Genomic DNA, 16442 nt, shown 5'->3' with positions numbered 1-16442 from the left:
TATTATTTTCGACCAAGATAAAAAAATTGGAAAATTTGTCGGCTTCTTCATTTTTCGAGACATGGATACCGTGATTTTGGATCAAGGTAATGTAAGACTTATTTGAAAATATGTGGGTTTCATAATTTGTCGTCGCATGATCAAAGAAACTACGTGGTGTTAATGTATTGAATAACATAGGCATGTATTACGTAGCCCGGTTAGCTCAGTTGGTAGAGCGCGGGACTTTTAATCCTGAGGTCGAGGGTTCAATTCCCTCATCGGGCGTAATTTGAAGAGTTTTCTTTCCAGCGAGTTCTCATTACCGGTGTTTTCGTTAAGTTTGTATGATATTGAAATCATCCGCTAACGCATTAGGGCTCAATACCTCAACGTGGTGGAAGTAATCAGACGAGGTGACCGAGTGGTTAAGGTGATGGACTGCTAATCCATTGTGCATTGCACGCGTGGGTTCGAATCCCATCTTCGTCGGGAAACTTAAACTAGAGGTCAATTTCGATGCCAAAGATGTTTGTCATAGTCAAGTGTACATCCTTGAGAAAACATTGATTGCTGCATTCAATTAAGAAAGCCTCATTTGTTATAAGTGATTCTATGGTGTTTGATCATTTGTTAGCAGTGGTTCTATGGTGTAATGGTTAGCACTTCAGACTCTGACTCTGACAATCTGAGTTCAAATCTCGGTAGAACCTTTATTATCGTACCGTGGTATTTCTTGTTTTACATGCAGCATTTAGAAACCAACCAGCTCTTACAGAGCTGGTTGACTGTTAGTTGGAAAAAATTTAGTTACTTTTCTTAACACTGCCCCGAGTGAGGTTCGAACTCACGACCTCGAGATTATGAGACTCGCGCGCTGCCTACTGCGCTATCGAGGCATGTATGTATATTCAACACATTCGATCCAGAAACAATCCTATGATACCGTGAAACTCTTTACTACCTAAATGAATAAACAACTTAATTTGTTAGCACGCGCAACTAAAATCTGGTGATCTGTACCAAGAGTAGAAACTCCCATAGTTCATGTGAAAGAAATAAATGAATAATATGCTTTCAGTATTTGATGTCCAATTATTTTGTTAACACGGCTTAAACTCTGTGCGTTTTCCCTGAACGAAACCTGTTAGGTAGGTGGTGTTCTGCCGTGTTAGGCCATCTTGTGAAGGACTCAGAAACCAAGCCACTAGCGCACTTGACATTCTACCGGTAGATGGCGTATCCAGAATGTCACAATAAGCAACCGGAAAACAACAATGTGACCGTGGGCCGAGAAGCAAACGCTGTTTTCATCTTTGCTGGTTTGGTTACGATGATTATTTGAATCAAAGCAATGTAAGATTTTTTTTTGTATTGGTTTGTTTGAAATGGTTTCCTCATTTTGTGGACATGGACCCCCTTATTTTCGACCAAGATAAAAAAATTTGGAAAATTTGTCGGCTTCTTCATTTTTCGAGACATGGATACCGTGATTTTGGATCAAGGTAATGTAAGACTTATTTGAAAATATGTGGGTTTCATAATTTGTCGTCGCATGATCAAAGAAACTACGTGGTGTTAATGTATTGAAAAATAACATAGGCATGTATTACGTAGCCCGGTTAGCTCAGTTGGTAGAGCGCGGGACTTTTAATCCTGAGGTCGAGGGTTCAAGCCCTTCCCTCATCGGGCGTAATTTGAAGAGTTTTCTTTCCAGCGAGTTCTCATTACGGTGTTTTCGTTAAGTTTGTGTGATATTGAAATCATCCGCTAACGCATTAGGGCTCAATACCTCAACGTGGTGGAAGTAATCAGACGAGGTGACCGAGTGGTTAAGGTGATGGACTGCTAATCCATTGTGCATTGCACGCGTGGGTTCGAATCCCATCTTCGTCGGGAAACTTAAACTAGAGGTCAATTTCGATGCCAAAGATGTTTGTCATAGTCAAGTGTACATCCTTGAGAAAACATTGATTGCTGCATTCAATTAAGAAAGCCTCATTTGTTATAAGTGATTCTATGGTGTTTGATCATTTGTTAGCAGTGGTTCTATGGTGTAATGGTTAGCACTTCAGACTCTGACTCTGACAATCTGAGTTCAAATCTCGGTAGAACCTTTATTATCGTACCGTGGTATTTCTTGTTTTACATGCAGCATTTAGAAACCAACCAGCTCTTACAGAGATGGTTGACTGTTAGTTGAAAAAATTTAGTTAGTTTTCTTTACTTAACACTGCCCCGAGTGAGGTTCGAACTCACGACCTCGAGATTATGAGACTCGCGCGCTGCCTACTGCGCTATCGAGGCATGTATGTATATTCAACACATTCGATCCAGAAACAATCCTATGATACCGTAAACTCTTTACTACCTAAATGAATAAACAACTTAATTTGTTAGCACGCGCAACTAAAATCTGGTGATCTGTACCAAGAGTAGAAACTCCCATAGTTCATGTGAAAGAAAATAAATGAATAATATGCTTTCAGTATTTGATGTCCAATTATTTTGTTAACACGGCTTAAACTCTGTGCGTTTTCCCTGAACGAAACCTGTTAGGTAGGTGGTGTTCTGCCGTGTTAGGCCATCTTGTGAAGGACTCAGAAACCAAGCCACTAGCGCACTTGACATTCTACCGGTAGATGGCGTATCCAGAATGTCACAATAGCAGACGGAAAACAACAATGTGACCGTGGGCCGAGAAGCAAACGCTGTTTTCATCTTTGCTGGTTTGCTACGATGACCGTTATTTGGAATCATATATTACTTTATTAAGCAATGTAAGATTTTTTTTTTTTTTTTTTTGAAGGTTTTCTTTTTTGCGTGACATGTGACCCTTCCCCTTATTTTCGACCAAGATAAAAAAATTTGGAAAATTTGTCGGCTTCTTCATTTTTCGAGACATGGATACCGTGATTTTGGATCAAGGTAATGTAAGACTTATTTGAAAATATGTGGGTTTCATAATTTGTCGTCGCATGATCAAAGAAACTACGTGGTGTTAATGTATTGAATAACATAGGCATGTATTACGTAGCCCGGTTAGCTCAGTTGGTAGAGCGCGGGACTTTTAATCCTGAGGTCGAGGGTTCAAGTCCCTTATCGGGCGTAATTTGAAGAGTTTTCTTTCCAGCGAGTTCTCATTACCGGTGTTTTCGTTAAGTTTGTATGATATTGAAATCATCCGCTAACGCATTAGGGCTCAAGACCTCAACGTGGTGGAAGTAATCAGACGAGGTGACCGAGTGGTTAAGGTGATGGACTGCTAATCCATTGTGCATTGCACGCGTGGGTTCGAATCCCATCTTCGTCGGGAAACTTAAACTAGAAGTCAATTTCGATGCCAAAGATGTTTGTCATAGTCAAGTGTACATCCTTGAGAAAACATTGATTGCTGCATTCAATTAAGAAAGCCTCATTTGTTATAAGTGATTCTATGGTGTTTGATCATTTGTTAGCAGTGGTTCTATGGTGTAATGGTTAGCACTTCAGACTCTGACTCTGACAATCTGAGTTCAAATCTCGGTAGAACCTTTATTATCGTACCGTGGTATTTCTTGTTTTACATGCAGCATTTAGAAACCAACCAGCTCTTACAGAGATGGTTGACTGTTAGTTGAAAAAATTTAGTTACTTTACTTAATACTGCCCCGAGTGAGGTTCGAACTCACGACCTCGAGATTATGAGACTCGCGCGCTGCCTACTGCGCTATCGAGGCATGTATGTATATTCAACACATTCGATCCAGAAACAATCCTATGATACCGTTAAACTCTTCTACTACCTAAATGAATAAACAACTTAATTTGTTAGCACGCGCAACTAAAATCTGGTGATCTGTACCAAGAGTAGAAACTCCCTATAGTTCATGTGAAAGAAATAAATGAATAATATGCTTTCAGTATTTGATGTCCAATTATTTTGTTAACACGGCTTAAACTCTGTGCGTTTTCCCTGAACGAAACCTGTTAGGTAGGTGGTGTTCTGCCGTGTTAGGCCATCTTGTGAAGGACTCAGAAACCAAGCCACTAGCGCACTTGACATTCTACCGGTAGATGGCGTATCCAGAATGTCACAATAGCAGACGGAAAACAACAATGTGACCGTGGGCCGAGAAGCAAACGCTGTTTTAACATCTTTGCTGGTTTGCTACGATGACCGTTATTTGGAATCAAAGCAATGTAAGATTTTTTGTTTTTGGTTTGTTTGAAGGTTTCCTCATTTTGCGTGACATGGACACCCTATTATTTTCGACCAAGATAAAAAAATTGGAAAATTTGTCGGCTTCTTCATTTTTCGAGACATGGATACCGTGATTTTGGATCAAGGTAATGTAAGACTTATTTGAAAATATGTGGGTTTCATAATTTGTCGTCGCATGATCAAAGAAACTACGTGGTGTTAATGTATTGAATAACATAGGCATGTATTACGTAGCCCGGTTAGCTCAGTTGGTAGAGCGCGGGACTTTTAATCCTGAGGTCGAGGGTTCAAGTCCCTCATCGGGCGTAATTTGAAGAGTTTTCTTTCCAGCGAGTTCTCATTATCCGGTGTTTTCGTTAAGTTTGTATGATATTGAAATCATCCGCTAACGCATTAGGGCTCAATACCTCAACGTGGTGGAAGTAATCAGACGAGGTGACCGAGTGGTTAAGGTGATGGACTGCTAATCCATTGTGCATTGCACGCGTGGGTTCGAATCCCATCTTCGTCGGGAAACTTAAACTAGAGGTCAATTTCGATGCCAAAGATGTTTGTCATAGTCAAGTGTACATCCTTGAGAAAACATTGATTGCTGCATTCAATTAAGAAAGCCTCATTTGTTATAAGTGATTCTATGGTGTTTGATCATTTGTTAGCAGTGGTTCTATGGTGTAATGGTTAGCACTTCAGACTCTGACTCTGACAATCTGAGTTCAAATCTCGGTAGAACCTTTATTATCGTACCGTGGTATTTCTTGTTTTACATGCAGCATTTAGAAACCAACCAGCTCTTACAGAGCTTTGACTGTTAGTTGAAAAAATTTAGTTACTTTACTTAACTACTGCCCCGAGTGAGGTTCGAACTCACGACCTCGAGATTATGAGACTCGCGCGCTGCCTACTGCGCTATCGAGGCATGTATGTATATTCAACACATTCGATCCAGAAACAATCCTATGATACCGTAAACTCTTTACTACCTAAATGAATAAACAACTTAATTTGTTAGCACGCGCAACTAAAATCTGGTGATCTGTACCAAGAGTAGAAACTCCCATAGTTCATGTGAAAGAAATAAATGAATAATATGCTTTCAGTATTTGATGTCCAATTATTTTGTTAACACGGCTTAAACTCTGTGCGTTTTCCCTGAACGAAACCTGTTAGGTAGGTGGTGTTCTGCCGTGTTAGGCCATCTTGTGAAGGACTCAGAAACCAAGCCACTAGCGCACTTGACATTCTACCGGTAGATGGCGTATCCAGAATGTCACAATAGCAGACGGAAAACAACAATGTGACCGTGAGCCCGAGAAGCAAACGCTGTTTTCATCTTTGCTGGTTTGCTACGATGACCGTTATTTGGAATCATTATTAGCACATGTAAGATTTTTTGTTTTTTTGGTTTGTTTGAAGGTTTCCTCATTTTGCGTGACATGGACACCCTTATTTTCGACCAAGATAAAAAAATTGGAAAATTTGTCGGCTTCTTCATTTTTCGAGACATGGATACCGTGATTTTGGATCAAGGTAATGTAAGACTTATTTGAAAATATGTGGGTTTCATAATTTGTCGTCGCATGATCAAAGAAACTACGTGGTGTTAATGTATTGAATAACATAGGCATGTATTACGTAGCCCGGTTAGCTCAGTTGGTAGAGCGCGGGACTTTTAATCCTGAGGTCGAGGGTTCAAGTCCCTCATCGGGCGTAATTTGAAGAGTTTTCTTTCCAGCGAGTTCTCATTACCGGTGTTTTCGTTAAGTTTGTATGATATTGAAATCATCCGCTAACGCATTAGGGCTCAATACCTCAACGTGGTGGAAGTAATCAGACGAGGTGACCGAGTGGTTAAGGTGATGGACTGCTAATCCATTGTGCATTGCACGCGTGGGTTCGAATCCCATCTTCGTCGGGAAACTTAAACTAGAGGTCAATTTCGATGCCAAAGATGTTTGTCATAGTCAAGTGTACATCCTTGAGAAAACATTGATTGCTGCATTCAATTAAGAAAGCCTCATTTGTTATAAGTGATTCTATGGTGTTTGATCATTTGTTAGCAGTGGTTCTATGGTGTAATGGTTAGCACTTCAGACTCTGACTCTGACAATCTGAGTTCAAATCTCGGTAGAACCTTTATTATCGTACCGTGGTATTTCTTGTTTTACATGCAGCATTTAGAAACCAACCAGCTCTTACAGAGCTGGTTGACTGTTAGTTGAAAAAATTTAGTTACTTTACTTAACACTGCCCCGAGTGAGGTTCGAACTCACGACCTCGAGATTATGAGACTCGCGCGCTGCCTACTGCGCTATCGAGGCATGTATGTATATTCAACACATTCGATCCAGAAACAATCCTATGATACCGTGAAACTCTTTACTACCTAAATGAATAAACAACTTAATTTGTTAGCACGCGCAACTAAAATCTGGTGATCTGTACCAAGAGTAGAAACTCCCATAGTTCATGTGAAAGAAATAAATGAATAATATGCTTTCAGTATTTGATGTCCAATTATTTTGTTAACACGGCTTAAACTCTGTGCGTTTTCCCTGAACGAAACCTGTTAGGTAGGTGGTGTTCTGCCGTGTTAGGCCATCTTGTGAAGGACTCAGAAACCAAGCCACTAGCGCACTTGACATTCTACCGGTAGATGGCGTATCCAGAATGTCACAATAGCAGACGGAAAACAACAATGTGACCGTGGGCCGAGAAGCAAACGCTGTTTTCATCTTTGCTGGTTTGCTACGATGACCGTTATTTTGGAATCAAAGCAATGTAAGATTTTTTGTTTTTGGTTTGTTTGAAGGTTTCCACTTTTGCGTGACATGGACACCCTATTATTTTCGACCAAGATAAAAAAATTTGGAAAATTTGTCGGCTTCTTCATTTTTCGAGACATGGATACCGTGATTTTGGATCAAGGTAATGTAAGACTTATTTGAAAATATGTGGGTTTCATAATTTGTCGTCGCATGATCAAAGAAACTACGTGGTGTTAATGTATTGAATAACATAGGCATGTATTACGTAGCCCGGTTAGCTCAGTTGGTAGAGCGCGGGACTTTTAATCCTGAGGTCGAGGGTTCAAGTCCCTTCATCGGGCGTAATTTGAAGAGTTTTCTTTCCAGCGAGTTCTCATTACCGGTGTTTTCGTTAAGTTTGTATGATATTGAAATCATCCGCTAACGCATTAGGGCTCAATACCTCAACGTGGTGGAAGTAATCAGACGAGGTGACCGAGTGGTTAAGGTGATGGACTGCTAATCCATTGTGCATTGCACGCGTGGGTTCGAATCCCATCTTCGTCGGGAAACTTAAACTAGAGGTCAATTTCGATGCCAAAGATGTTTGTCATAGTCAAGTGTACATCCTTGAGAAAACATTGATTGCTGCATTCAATTAAGAAAGCCTCATTTGTTATAAGTGATTCTATGGTGTTTGATCATTTGTTAGCAGTGGTTCTATGGTGTAATGGTTAGCACTTCAGACTCTGACTCTGACAATCTGAGTTCAAATCTCGGTAGAACCTTTATTATCGTACCGTGGTATTTCTTGTTTTACATGCAGCATTTAGAAACCAACCAGCTCTTACAGAGCTGGTTGACTGTTAGTTGAAAAAATTTAGTTACTTTACTTAACACTGCCCCGAGTGAGGTTCGAACTCACGACCTCGAGATTATGAGACTCGCGCGCTGCCTACTGCGCTATCGAGGCATGTATGTATATTCAACACATTCGATCCAGAAACAATCCTATGATACCGTGAAACTCTTCTACTACCTAAATGAATAAACAACTTAATTTGTTAGCACGCGCAACTAAAATCTGGTGATCTGTACCAAGAGTAGAAACTCCCATAGTTCATGTGAAAGAAATAAATGAATAATATGCTTTCAGTATTTGATGTCCAATTATTTTGTTAACACGGCTTAAACTCTGTGCGTTTTCCCTGAACGAAACCTGTTAGGTAGGTGGTGTTCTGCCGTGTTAGGCCATCTTGTGAAGGACTCAGAAACCAAGCCATTAGCGCACTTGACATTCTACCGGTAGATGGCGTATCCAGAATGTCACAATAGCAGACGGAAAACAACAATGTGACCGTGAGCCGAGAAGCAAACGCTGTTTTCATCTTTGCTGGTTTGCTACGATGACCGTTATTTGGAACCATTATTAGCAATATAAATTTTTGTTTTTGGTTTATTTAAGCCCCTTTATGTGACATGGACACCATATTATTTTCGACCAAGATAAAAAAATTTGAAAATTTGTCGGCTTCTTCATTTTTCGAGACATGGATACAGTGATTTTGGATCAAGGTAATGTAAGACTTATTTGAAAATATGTGGGTTTCATAATTTGTCGTCGCATGATCAAAGAAACTACGTGGTGTTAATGTATTGAAAAACATAGGCATGTATTACGTAGCCCGGTTAGCTCAGTTGGTAGAGCGCGGGACTTTTAATCCTGAGGTCGAGGGTTCAAGTCCCTTATCGGGCGAAACTTGAAGAGTTTTCTTTCCAGCGAGTTCTCATTATCGGTGTTTTCGTTAAGTTTGTGTGATATTGAAATCATCCGCTAACGCATTAGGGCTCAAGACCTCAACGTGGTGGAAGTAATCAGACGAGGTGACCGAGTGGTTAAGGTGATGGACTGCTAATCCATTGTGCATTGCACGCGTGGGTTCGAATCCCATCTTCGTCGGGAAACTTAAATTAGAAGTCAATTTCGATGCCAAAGATGTTTGTCATAGTCAAGTGTACATTCTTGAGAAAACATTGATTGCTGCATTCAATAAGAAAGCCTCATTTGTTATAAGTAATTCTATGGTATTTGATCATACGTTAGCAGTGGTTCTATGGTGTAATGGTTAGCACTTAAGACTCTGACTCTGACAATCTGAGTTCAAATCTCGGTAGAACCTTTATTATCGTACCGTGGTACTTCTTGTTTTACATGCAGCATTTAGAAACCAACCAGTTCTTACAAGGATTGACTGTATAGTGGTAAAAAATTTTAGTTACTTTTCCTTAGTACGCCCTGAGCAGTGAGGTTCGAACTCACGACCTCGAGATTATGAGACTCGCGCGCTGCCTACTGCGCTATCGAGGCATGTATATATGTTCAACACATTCGATCGAGAAATAATCCTATGATACCGTGAAACTTTCTACTACCTAAATGAATAAACAACTTAATTTGTCAGCACGCGCAACTAAAATCTGGTGATCTGTACCAAGAGTAGAAACTTCCATAGTTTATGTGAAATAAATAAATGAATACTATGCTTTCAGTATTTGATGTCCAATTATTTTGTTAACACGGCTTAAACTCTGTGCGTTTTCCCTGAACGAAACCTGTTAGGTAGGTGGTGTTCTGCCATGTTAGGCCATCTTGTGAAGGACTCAGAAACCAAGCCATTAGCGCACTTGACATTCTACCGGTAGATGGCGTATCCAGAATGTCACAATAGCAGACGGAAAACAACAATGTGACCTTGAGCCGAGAAGCAAACGCTGTTTTCATCTTTGCTGGTTTGCTACGATGACCGTTATTTTGAACCATTATTACCACCATATTACTTTATTAACCACTTTATTAACCACCATATTATTTTCGACCAAGATAAAAAAATTTTGGAAAATTTGTCGGCTTCTTCATTTTTCGAGACATGGATACAGTGATTTTGGATCAAGGTAATGTAAGACTTATTTGAAAATATGTGGGTTTCATAATTTGTCGTCGCATGATCAAAGAAACTACGTGGTGTTTATGTATTGAAAAACATAGGCATGTATTACGTAGCCCGGTTAGCTCAGTTGGTAGAGCGCGGGACTTTTAATCCTGAGGTCGAGGGTTCAAGTCCCTTATCGGGCGAAACTTGAATAGTTTTCTTTCCAGCGAGTTCTCATTATCGGTGTTTTCGTTAAATTTGTGTGTTATTGAAATCATCCGCTAACGCATTAGGGCTCAAGACCTCAACGTGGTGGAAGTAATCAGACGAGGTGACCGAGTGGTTAAGGTGATGGACTGCTAATCCATTGTGCATTGCACGCGTGGGTTCGAATCCCATCATCGTCGGGAAACTTAAATTAGAAGTCAATTTCGATGCCAAAGATGTTTGTCATAGTCAAGTGTACATTCTTGAGAAAACATTGATTGCTGCATTCAATTAAGAAAGCCTCATTTGTTATAAGTAATTCTATGGTGTTTGATCATACGTTAGCAGTGGTTCTATGGTGTAATGGTTAGCACTTCAGACTCTGACTCTGACAATCTGAGTTCAAATCTCGGTAGAACCTTTATTATCGTACCGTGGTACTTCTTGTTTTACATGCAGCATTTAGAAACCAACCAGCTCTTACAGAGATTGACTGTTAGTGGAAAAAATTTAGTTAGTTTTCTTAGTACTGCCCCGAGTGAGGTTCGAACTCACGACCTCGAGATTATGAGACTCGCGCGCTGCCTACTGCGCTATCGAGGCATGTATATGTAGTTCAACACATTCGATCGAGAAATAATCCTATGATACCGTGAAATTTCTACTACCTAAATGAATAAACAACTTAATTTGTCAGCACGCGCAACTAAAATCTGGTGATCTGTACCAAGAGTAGAAACTTCCATAGTTTATGTGAAATAAATAAATGAATACTATGCTTTCAGTATTTGATGTCCAATTATTTTGTTAACACGGCTTAAACTCTGTGCGTTTTCCCTGAACGAAACCTGTTAGGTAGGTGGTGTTCTGCCATGTTAGGCCATCTTGTGAAGGACTCAGAAACCAAGCCATTAGCGCACTTGACATTCTACCGGTAGATGGCGTATCCAGAATGTCACAATAGCAGACGGAAAACAACAATGTGACCGTGAGCCGAGAAGCAAACGCTGTTTTCATCTTTGCTGGTTTGCTACGATGACCGTTATTTTGAACCATTATTACCACCATATTACTTTATTAACCACTTTATTAACCACCATATTATTTTCGACCAAGATAAAAAAATTTTGGAAAATTTGTCGGCTTCTTCATTTTTCGAGACATGGATACAGTGATTTTGGATCAAGGTAATGTAAGACTTATTTGAAAATATGTGGGTTTCATAATTTGTCGTCGCATGATCAAAGAAACTACGTGGTGTTAATGTATTGAAAAACATAGGCATGTATTATGTAGCCCGGTTAGCTCAGTTGGTAGAGCGCGGCACTTTTAATCCTGAGGTCGAGGGTTCAAGTCCCTTATCGGGCGAAACTTGAATAGTTTTCTTTCCAGCGAGTTCTCATTATCGGTGTTTTCGTTAAATTTGTGTGTTATTGAAATCATCCGCTAACGCATTAGGGCTCAAGACCTCAACGTGGTGGAAGTAATCAGACGAGGTGACCGAGTGGTTAAGGTGATGGACTGCTAATCCATTGTGCATTGCACGCATGGGTTCGGATCCCATCTTCGACGGGAAACTTAAATTAGAAGTCAATTTCGATGCCAAAGATGTTAGTCATAGTCAAGTGTACATTCTTGAGAAAACATTGATTGCTGCATTCAATTAAGAAAGCCTCATTTGTTATAAGTAATTCTATGGTGTTTGATCATAGGTTAGCAGTGGTTCTATGGTGTAATGGTTAGCACTTCAGACTCTGACTCTGACAATCTGAGTTCAAATCTCGGTAAAACCTTTATTATCGTACCGTGGTACTTCTTGTTTTACATGCAGCATTTAGAAACCAACCAGCTCTTACAGAGATTGACTGTTAGTGAAAAAATTTAGTTAGTTTTCTTAGTACTGCCCCGAGTGAGGTTCGAACTCACGACCTCGAGATTATGAGACTCGCGCGCTGCCTACTGCGCTATCGAGGCATATATATGTGTTCAACACATTCGATCGAGAAATAATCCTATGATACCGTGAAATTTCTACTACCTAAATGAATAAACAACTTAATTTGTCAGCACGCGCAACTAAAATCTGGTGATCTGTACCAAGAGTAGAAACTTCCATAGTTTATGTGAAATAAATAAATGAATACTATGCTTTCAGTATTTGATGTACAATTATTTTGTTAACACGGCTTAAACTCTGTGCGTTTTCCCTGAACGAAACCTGTTAGGTAGGTGGTGTTCTGCCATGTTAGGCCATCTTGTGAAGGACTCAGAAACCAAGCCATTAGCGCACTTGACATTCTACCGGTAGATGGCGTATCCAGAATGTCACAATAGCAGACGGAAAACAACAATGTGACCGTGAGCCGAGAAGCAAACGCTGTTTTCATCTTTGCTGGTTTGCTACGATGACCGTTATTTTGAACCATTATTACCACCATATTTACTTTATTAACCACTTTATTAACCACCATATTATTTTCGACCAAGATAAAAAAATTTTGAAAATTTGTCGGCTTCTTCATTTTTCGAGACATGGATACAGTGATTTTGGATCAAGGTAATGTAAGACTTATTTGAAAATATGTGGGTTTCATAATTTGTCGTCGCATGATCAAAGAAACTACGTGGTGTTAATGTATTGAAAAACATAGGCATGTATTACGTAGCCCGGTTAGCTCAGTTGGTAGAGCGCGGCACTTTTAATCCTGAGGTCGAGGGTTCAAGTCCATTATCGGGCGAAACTTGAATAGTTTTCTTTCCAGCGAGTTCTCATTATCGGTGTTTTCGTTAAATTTGTGTGTTATTGAAATCATCCGCTAACGCATTAGGGCTCAAGACCTCAACGTGGTGGAAGTAATCAGACGAGGTGACCGAGTGGTTAAGGTGATGGACTGCTAATCCATTGTGCATTGCACGCGTGTGTTCGAATCCCATCTTCATCGGGAAACTTAAATTAGAAGTCAAGTTCGATGCCAAAGATGTTTGTCATAGTCAAGTGTACATTCTTGAGAAAACATTGATTGCTGCATTCAATTAAGAAAGCCTCAATTGTTATAAGTAATTCTATGGTGTTTGATCATACGTTAGCAGTGGTTCTATGGTGTAATGGTTAGCACTTCAGACTCTGACTCTGACAATCTGAGTTCATATCTCGGTAGAACCTTTATTATCGTACCGTGGTACTTCTTGTTTTACATGCAGCATTTAGAAACCAACCAGCTCTTACAGAGATAGACTGTTAGTGGAAAAAATTCAGTTAGTTTTCTTAGTACTGCCCCGAGTAAGGTTCGAACTCACGACCTCGAGATTATGAGACTCGCGCGCTGCCTACTGCGCTATCGAGGCATGTATATGTGTTCAACACATTCGATCGAGAAATAATCCTATGATACCGTGAAATTTCTACTACCTAAATGAATAAACAACTTAATTTGTCAGCACGCGCAACTAAAATCTGGTGATCTGTACCAAGAGTAGAAACTTCCATAGTTTATGTGAAATAAATAAATGAATACTATGCTTTCAGTATTTGATGTCCAATTATTTTGTTAACACGGCTTAAACTCTGTGCGTTTTCCCTGAACGAAACCTGTTAGGTAGGTGGTGTTCTGCCATGTTAGGCCATCTTGTGAAGGACTCAGAAACCAAGCCATTAGCGCACTTGACATTCTACCGGTAGATGGCGTATCCAGAATGTCACAATAGCAGACGGAAAACAACAATGTGACCGTGAGCCGAGAAGCAAACGCTGTTTTCATCTTTGCTGGTTTGCTACGATGACCGTTATTTTGAACCATTATTACCACCATATTACTTTATTAACCACTTTATTAACCACCATATTATTTTCGACCAAGATAAAAAAATTTTGAAAATTTGTCGGCTTCTTCATTTTTCGAGACATGGATACAGTGATTTTGGATCAAGGTAATGTAAGACTTATTTGAAAATATGTGGGTTTCATAATTTGTCGTCGCATGATCAAAGAAACTACGTGGTGTTAATGTATTGAAAAACATAGGCATGTATTACGTAGCCCGGTTAGCTCAGTTGGTAAAGCGCGGGACTTTTAATCCTGAGGTCGAGGGTTCAAGTCCCTTATCGGGCGAAACTTGAATAGTTTTCTTTCCAGCGAGTTCTAATTATCGGTGTTTTCGTTAAATTTGTTTGTTATTGAAATCATCCGCTAACGCATTAGGGCTCAAGACCTCAACGTGGTGGAAGTAATCAGACGAGGTGACCGAGTGGTTAAGGTGATGGACTGCTAATCCATTGTGCATTGCACGCGTGTGTTCGAATCCAATCTTCGTCGGGAAACTTAAATTAGAACTCAATTTCGATGCCAAAGATGTTTGTCATAGTAAAGTGTACATTCTTGAGAAAACATTGATTGCTGCATTCAATTAAGAAAGCCTCATTTGTTATAAGTAATTCTATGGTGTTTGATCATATGTTAGCAGTGGTTCTATGGTGTAATGGTTAGCACTTCAGACTCTGACTCTGACAATCTGAGTTCAAATCTCGGTAGAACCTTTATTATCGTACCGTGGTACTTCTTGTTTTACATGCAGCATTTAGAAACCAACCATCTCTTACAGAGATTGACTGTTAGTGGAAAAAATTTAGTTAGTTTTCTTAGTACTGCCCCGAGTGAGGTTCGAACTCACGACCTCGAGATTATGAGACTCGCGCGCTGCCTACTGCGCTATCGAGGCATGTATATATGTGTTCAACACATTCGATCGAGAAATAATCCTATGATACCGTGAAATTTCTACTACCTAAATGAATAAACAACTTAATTTGTCAGCACGCGCAACTAAAATCTGGTGATCTGTACCAAGAGTAGAAACTTCCATAGTTTATGTGAAATAAATAAATGAATACTATGCTTTCAGTATTTGATGTCCAATTATTTTGTTAACACGGCTTAAACTCTGTGCGTTTTCCCTGAACGAAACCTGTTAGGTAGGTGGTGTTCTGCCATGTTAGGCCATCTTGTGAAGGACTCAGAAACCAAGCCATTAGCGCACTTGACATTCTACCGGTAGATGGCGTATCCAGAATGTCACAATAGCAGACGGAAAACAACAATGTGACCGTGAGCCGAGAAGCAAACGCTGTTTTCATCTTTGCTGGTTTGCTACGATGACCGTTATTTTGAACCATTATTACCACCATATTACTTTATTAACCACTTTATTAACCACCATATTATTTTCGACCAAGATAAAAAAATTTTGAAAATTTGTCGGCTTCTTCATTTTTCGAGACATGGATACAGTGATTTTGGATCAAGGTAATGTAAGACTTATTTGAAAATATGTGGGTTTCATAATTTGTCGTCGCATGATCAAAGAAACTACGTGGTGTTAATGTATTGAAAAACATAGGCATGTATTACGTAGCCCGGTTAGCTCAGTTGGTAGAGCGCGGCACTTTTAATCCTGAGGTCGAGGGTTCAAGTCCATTATCGGGCGAAACTTGAATAGTTTTCTTTCCAGCGAGTTCTCATTATCGGTGTTTTCGTTAAATTTGTGTGTTATTGAAATCATCCGCTAACGCATTAGGTCTCAAGACCTCAACGTGGTGGAAGTAATCAGACGAGGTGACCGAGTGGTTAAGGTGATGGACTGCTAATCCATTGTGCATTGCACGCGTGGGTTCGAATCCCATCTTCGTCGGGAAACTTAAATTAGAAGTCAATTTCGATGCCAAAGATGTTTGTCATAGTCAAGTGTACATTCTTGAGAAAACATTGATTGCTGCATTCAATTAAGAAAGCCTCATTTGTTATAAGTAATTCTATGGTGTTTGATCATACGTTAGCAGTGGTTCTATGGTGTAATGGTTAGCATTTCAGACTCTGACTCTGACAATCTGAGTTCAAATCTCGGTAGAACCTTTATTTTCGTACCGTGGTACTTCTTGTTTTACATGCAGCATTTAGAAACCAACCAGCTCTTACAGAGATTGACTGTTAGTGGAAAAAATTTAGTTAGTTTTTTTAGTACTGCCCCGAGTAAGGTTCGAACTCACGACCTCGAGATTATGAGACTCGCGCGCTGCCTACTGCGCTATCGAGGCATGTATATGTGTTCAACACATTCGATCGAGAAATAATCCTATGATACCGTGAAATTTCTACTACCTAAATGAATAAACAACTTAATTTGTCAGCACGCGCAACTAAAATCTGGTGATCTGTACCAAGAGTAGAAACTTCCATAGTTTATGTGAAATAAATAAATGAATACTATGCTTTCAGTATTTGATGTCCAATTATTTTGTTAACACGGCTTAAACTCTGTGCGTTTTCCCTGAACGAAACCTGTTAGGTAGGTGGTGTTCTGCCATGTTAGGCCATCTTGTGAAGGA

The 16442-nt window shown here is 39.7% G+C and overlaps 28 non-coding genes across 28 annotated transcripts; 19 read left to right on the top strand and 9 right to left on the bottom strand.

The window, feature by feature from the left end:
* The first annotated feature begins 194 nt into the window (after positions 1 to 194).
* Trnak-uuu lies at positions 195 to 267 on the top strand. The gene has a single exon. It is a non-coding gene; the product is annotated as a tRNA-Lys (tRNA).
* A 122-nt stretch (positions 268 to 389) lies between these two features.
* On the top strand, positions 390 to 471 carry Trnas-gcu. The gene has a single exon. It is a non-coding gene; the product is annotated as a tRNA-Ser (tRNA).
* Positions 472 to 620: 149 nt separating this feature from the next.
* Trnaq-cug lies at positions 621 to 692 on the top strand. Its single transcript has one exon. It is a non-coding gene; the product is annotated as a tRNA-Gln (tRNA).
* A 113-nt stretch (positions 693 to 805) lies between these two features.
* Positions 806 to 878, bottom strand: Trnam-cau. Its single transcript has one exon. It is a non-coding gene; the product is annotated as a tRNA-Met (tRNA).
* A 915-nt stretch (positions 879 to 1793) lies between these two features.
* Positions 1794 to 1875, top strand: Trnas-gcu. The gene has a single exon. It is a non-coding gene; the product is annotated as a tRNA-Ser (tRNA).
* Positions 1876 to 2024: 149 nt separating this feature from the next.
* Positions 2025 to 2096, top strand: Trnaq-cug. The gene has a single exon. It is a non-coding gene; the product is annotated as a tRNA-Gln (tRNA).
* Positions 2097 to 2213: 117 nt separating this feature from the next.
* Trnam-cau lies at positions 2214 to 2286 on the bottom strand. Its single transcript has one exon. It is a non-coding gene; the product is annotated as a tRNA-Met (tRNA).
* A 924-nt stretch (positions 2287 to 3210) lies between these two features.
* Trnas-gcu lies at positions 3211 to 3292 on the top strand. The gene has a single exon. It is a non-coding gene; the product is annotated as a tRNA-Ser (tRNA).
* A 149-nt stretch (positions 3293 to 3441) lies between these two features.
* Positions 3442 to 3513, top strand: Trnaq-cug. Its single transcript has one exon. It is a non-coding gene; the product is annotated as a tRNA-Gln (tRNA).
* A 112-nt stretch (positions 3514 to 3625) lies between these two features.
* On the bottom strand, positions 3626 to 3698 carry Trnam-cau. The gene has a single exon. It is a non-coding gene; the product is annotated as a tRNA-Met (tRNA).
* Positions 3699 to 4416: 718 nt separating this feature from the next.
* Trnak-uuu lies at positions 4417 to 4489 on the top strand. Its single transcript has one exon. It is a non-coding gene; the product is annotated as a tRNA-Lys (tRNA).
* Positions 4490 to 4612: 123 nt separating this feature from the next.
* On the top strand, positions 4613 to 4694 carry Trnas-gcu. Its single transcript has one exon. It is a non-coding gene; the product is annotated as a tRNA-Ser (tRNA).
* A 149-nt stretch (positions 4695 to 4843) lies between these two features.
* On the top strand, positions 4844 to 4915 carry Trnaq-cug. The gene has a single exon. It is a non-coding gene; the product is annotated as a tRNA-Gln (tRNA).
* A 111-nt stretch (positions 4916 to 5026) lies between these two features.
* On the bottom strand, positions 5027 to 5099 carry Trnam-cau. Its single transcript has one exon. It is a non-coding gene; the product is annotated as a tRNA-Met (tRNA).
* Positions 5100 to 5818: 719 nt separating this feature from the next.
* Trnak-uuu lies at positions 5819 to 5891 on the top strand. The gene has a single exon. It is a non-coding gene; the product is annotated as a tRNA-Lys (tRNA).
* Positions 5892 to 6013: 122 nt separating this feature from the next.
* Positions 6014 to 6095, top strand: Trnas-gcu. The gene has a single exon. It is a non-coding gene; the product is annotated as a tRNA-Ser (tRNA).
* A 149-nt stretch (positions 6096 to 6244) lies between these two features.
* Positions 6245 to 6316, top strand: Trnaq-cug. Its single transcript has one exon. It is a non-coding gene; the product is annotated as a tRNA-Gln (tRNA).
* A 112-nt stretch (positions 6317 to 6428) lies between these two features.
* On the bottom strand, positions 6429 to 6501 carry Trnam-cau. The gene has a single exon. It is a non-coding gene; the product is annotated as a tRNA-Met (tRNA).
* Positions 6502 to 7412: 911 nt separating this feature from the next.
* Trnas-gcu lies at positions 7413 to 7494 on the top strand. The gene has a single exon. It is a non-coding gene; the product is annotated as a tRNA-Ser (tRNA).
* A 149-nt stretch (positions 7495 to 7643) lies between these two features.
* Positions 7644 to 7715, top strand: Trnaq-cug. Its single transcript has one exon. It is a non-coding gene; the product is annotated as a tRNA-Gln (tRNA).
* A 112-nt stretch (positions 7716 to 7827) lies between these two features.
* On the bottom strand, positions 7828 to 7900 carry Trnam-cau. The gene has a single exon. It is a non-coding gene; the product is annotated as a tRNA-Met (tRNA).
* A 905-nt stretch (positions 7901 to 8805) lies between these two features.
* Trnas-gcu lies at positions 8806 to 8887 on the top strand. The gene has a single exon. It is a non-coding gene; the product is annotated as a tRNA-Ser (tRNA).
* Positions 8888 to 10413: 1526 nt separating this feature from the next.
* On the top strand, positions 10414 to 10485 carry Trnaq-cug. Its single transcript has one exon. It is a non-coding gene; the product is annotated as a tRNA-Gln (tRNA).
* A 109-nt stretch (positions 10486 to 10594) lies between these two features.
* Trnam-cau lies at positions 10595 to 10667 on the bottom strand. The gene has a single exon. It is a non-coding gene; the product is annotated as a tRNA-Met (tRNA).
* Positions 10668 to 11965: 1298 nt separating this feature from the next.
* Positions 11966 to 12038, bottom strand: Trnam-cau. The gene has a single exon. It is a non-coding gene; the product is annotated as a tRNA-Met (tRNA).
* Positions 12039 to 14525: 2487 nt separating this feature from the next.
* Trnaq-cug lies at positions 14526 to 14597 on the top strand. Its single transcript has one exon. It is a non-coding gene; the product is annotated as a tRNA-Gln (tRNA).
* A 109-nt stretch (positions 14598 to 14706) lies between these two features.
* On the bottom strand, positions 14707 to 14779 carry Trnam-cau. Its single transcript has one exon. It is a non-coding gene; the product is annotated as a tRNA-Met (tRNA).
* Positions 14780 to 15666: 887 nt separating this feature from the next.
* Trnas-gcu lies at positions 15667 to 15748 on the top strand. The gene has a single exon. It is a non-coding gene; the product is annotated as a tRNA-Ser (tRNA).
* Positions 15749 to 16442: the final 694 nt, after the last annotated feature.

Source organism: Daphnia magna, unplaced genomic scaffold, assembly GCF_020631705.1.
Source record: "Daphnia magna isolate NIES unplaced genomic scaffold, ASM2063170v1.1 Dm_contigs112, whole genome shotgun sequence".
In the NCBI taxonomy this organism is placed as follows: domain Eukaryota; kingdom Metazoa; phylum Arthropoda; class Branchiopoda; order Diplostraca; family Daphniidae; genus Daphnia; species Daphnia magna.
This window is presented reverse-complemented; position numbering and strand designations above follow the sequence as displayed.